Source organism: Centropristis striata, chromosome 9 (genome assembly GCF_030273125.1).
Source record: "Centropristis striata isolate RG_2023a ecotype Rhode Island chromosome 9, C.striata_1.0, whole genome shotgun sequence".
In the NCBI taxonomy this organism is placed as follows: domain Eukaryota; kingdom Metazoa; phylum Chordata; class Actinopteri; order Perciformes; family Serranidae; genus Centropristis; species Centropristis striata.
This window is the reverse complement of record NC_081525.1, coordinates 30,178,790-30,182,699: the sequence shown is the minus strand read 5'-3', so window position 1 is coordinate 30,182,699 and position 3,910 is coordinate 30,178,790.

The window sequence follows — 3,910 nt, the reverse complement described above, 5'->3', positions numbered from 1 at the left end:
TATGAAGGACATGCAATAGTTAATGGTAGGAAGAAAGTTGTGGGAAAACAAATATGCAAACCACTGATTTAATCCAAGCCTTTACCCAGTATTTCAGTCCCATGTACGAGTTTACATACACCGAACTATCCATTCATTAGCCTCCAGGACGTACCGTACTCAGCAGGCTTTGCTTTATGTGTACGAGAAACTGTCATGAGACATTACTTAAAGCAATACATGTGATATTCATGTCCTGAAGCCCACACAGTATTAGTATTAGAGACACAGGCTGCTTTTAAAAGAATCATTGAACTCTTCAGCTCACGGCTCCCAAACAAAGTGACCGAAAAAACTCCTCAACTCAGCAGACGTTTTGTCTTTGGACTGCCTTTAATGGGAGGTGTGCGGAGGTTTAAAGTGCACTACAGATTAAAGTGTCTATTATTAAAGATGCTAATTATTATTATTATGATGATTATTATTTGCGTTTTGTTCTGTAAGTATGTTGACAATAAAAGACTGGCCAGACTGTTGATGACGATTATTGTTTTTTTTGTGCAGCTGGAACCAACAGATGAAGTAGAATATGGGAAAGCAGCTAATTCTCACATTTGAGATTATGAACCACACGTTTGGCATTTTTGTTTGAATATAATATGATATAATGATAAACATTAAATTGGGGCTTATCGATGCATCTATTTAACCATCAAACAAACAATATCAGAATATAAAAAAAGGTTTAAAAATGAATTGCAGAACCAGTTCACCAAAGGATTAATCATACCTTTTTAAAGAATGAAATATAGCCCAACAATCAGTTGATTATTAAAATGGTTCAAGCTTAATTGGCCAGTCATTTATCTCTAATATGTATATCCTTTCAATGTTGCAGCTGGTAAAGATGGAGCTACTTTTTTATTACTTATTATACTGCCGGGTATCTTCTAGCTCAACAAAATATTATCTTAAACTTTATTTTGTATTTTGTATTTTGTATTTTGTACTAATCTGATTATTTGAAAACTAACAAGGCCCTCAAATTAACAAATAAATTAAGTGGAGTTAAAAGTACAATATTCGCTTCTGAATTGAAGTATAAGTATAAAGTAGCAAAAAAAACCCAACCAATTGTTGGAATTAAGATTAAGATTAAGGTAGTAATATCTACAACAATGACACCATCTGGTGGACATTCATCACAAACTGTTAAATTAATGATCATAAAAGCAAAGTGCAGGAAGCAACGTTATTATAGTTAACTAAAAATAACGAAATACCGAAAACTAGAATTAAAAAAAACAAAACATTTTCGTTGACTGAAATACAAATAAAAACTAGTTTAAAAAAAAAAAAAAAAGGATAACTTACTGAAACTGTATTGTATGGTTACAAAACTAACTAAAATTATAGTGAGTGTATAGTGTGTGTATTCTTGTTTTTTTTTTTCATTTAAAGAACTTTATTGAAAAAGGTTGCACATACAAACAATTGTATATAGAACAGCAGACAGGTGCTCCAATATCTATGTATCATGACAAATAAATAAGAAAAAAGGGAACAGAGTGTAAATACATTCTTCTTCTTTGAAAAACCTCTCTTATACATCTGTAGATGTCGTGCTTTGTTTAGTGTCGATTAGTGTAAAGGATTTCATGTACTCTTTAAACTCATGCAAGAAACTCCTAAAATTGAGTGGAGTTTTGGTTTTTGTGTATGTGAAATTTGTGTGTATTCCTTCTTTGTGGGCTTCCGGGAGAAGCGCGAGTGAAATTACCGTAATGGCACCATATTGGCTGTAAAGAGCAACTTATCAGCTTTCAGAAAACATTGGAATTTCCCTGATAGCGCAAACCGTTTAGTTATTATGGTAAAAGTGTCGCCAGCGCAACACTGTAAACTGTGGATGTTGTGCTTTTACTGTGTGCAAGTGAAAGTCTTCAATTCAACCATGATATTACAAATCTTTTTTTTTTTTTTTTTTTTTTCGGCGGCGCTGAATACATGGAGCTAAATAAATACATTCCATATCAACCAAAAAGGATTATGCAGTGTTTCCCCTACAACTTAATAGCTGCTGGTTAGTGAACATGCAGGAACACATGGTAGTTTATTGAGACTGGGATGTCTACACGCCAACCAAAATTCAAAACACCCGGAACTGTAGGAGTTAATAACCTATTGGGGCTGAGATGATAAACCAAAGGAAATAAAGACAAAATGTATTATGACCTCTTTCAATCTCGCACTCAACACATAGCCCATTACAAAAAAACCCTAAAACTAAAGTAAAACTAAGCATTTTCAAAAAAACAAAAACTAAACTAAAACTAGCAAACTTAAGCCTACTCTAAAAACTAATTAAAAAAGAAAAAAAAGAAACCTGAATAATTATATATATGAATATTATAATTATATTGCATGTTTTGAGAATAAAATATGTATTATTGCTGCTATCCATCCATCCATCTATTGGATCGGGAGTGTCAAACTGATCCATGAAGACGCCGGTGTGGCTGCAGGTTTCTGTTCCAACCGTTACACACCTGACCCAACTCATTCAATCACCTGCACCGTTGATTTCTCCCGGTGTAATCCTGCAGCCCTGTCATGGATAATTTTAATGTCTCAATTGGGGTTTGTAGGATAGAGGTTAATGAGACCCACAGTTTATTTCACAAATATACATAATCATTACGCTAAATCACGTTTTTCATATGCGAAAACATGAGACCCCCCCCTTGTTGCCTGTTGCTGTAATACTCATTTCAGCCACAAGAGGTCGCAGTGCTCCACTAGCCCATGTTCTTATTATGACTTCATGTTTTCATCCATGTGAGTTTTAATTTCTCCATGCACTCTAATCACACAACAGAGGTGAAATGTAACTAAGTTCATTCACCCAAATACTGTACTTGTACTGTACTTTGGTGCTTGTACTTTACTGGAATATTTACATTTTTTATAACTATACTTCTTACTCCTTACTCCATAACATTTAGCTGACAACTGTACTTTAGTTACTTTTCAGGTCAAGATTTAACATGGAAAACCTTATGAATTTAAAGTGATTAGACATTTTTTGAATTTAAATAAAACCTCATAAGAGTAAATTAAGTAGTTAAAACCTCATACCTTTAGAAAACTAAAGTGTTGCTTAAATAAATGCACCAATACAAATAATTTATATATAATATAAAACAATCTGAGCGGGTCCATTCTGCATAATAAGTACTTTAACTTTTGATACTTTAAATACATTTTAATACTGACACTTTAGGTATTTTACTTAAGTAAGTTTTGAATGAAGGACTTTTTGTAGTGGAGTAATTCTGCAGTGTGGTATTAGTACTTTTACTGCAGTAAGGGATCTGAATACTTCTTTCACCACTGATACAATATATGCACCATGTGTTTCACCTGGGAAACTAAACTTAGTAAGATTGTCCTGGCTAAACCTTTATCGTACCTGGTTTTAGGTCATAATTACAGAAACAAAAACAAATTCACCAGAATTTTAATGTTCTCACATGCCTTACAGGACTTCCGTATTTAGTTCTTGGTGTATTTTTATCCAAACCTCAAATAAATTAAAAAGGTTCTCAATTTCAGATCTGAAATTGCAGTGTTGGAAATGTGTTTAAACCTTTCAACCTTTACTACAACTGTTGTGAAGACCTTTATAAACCAGCCCTGTAACATTTTATCTTCAAATACTGTAAATAAATTGAAATGGGAAAAACTTTCACTCACATAGATACATATTTTATGTATATGTACTCTATATATTATGCAGTTGTAAGTCATAAACACACGTAGGACTTGTTATTCCACACCTCCGGTAACCACTCATCCATTTTATTTTTCAGCACCTCCACCTGTGGGAGTTACACTCTGCTCTCTAGTACTGTTGAACCATTATTTTTGG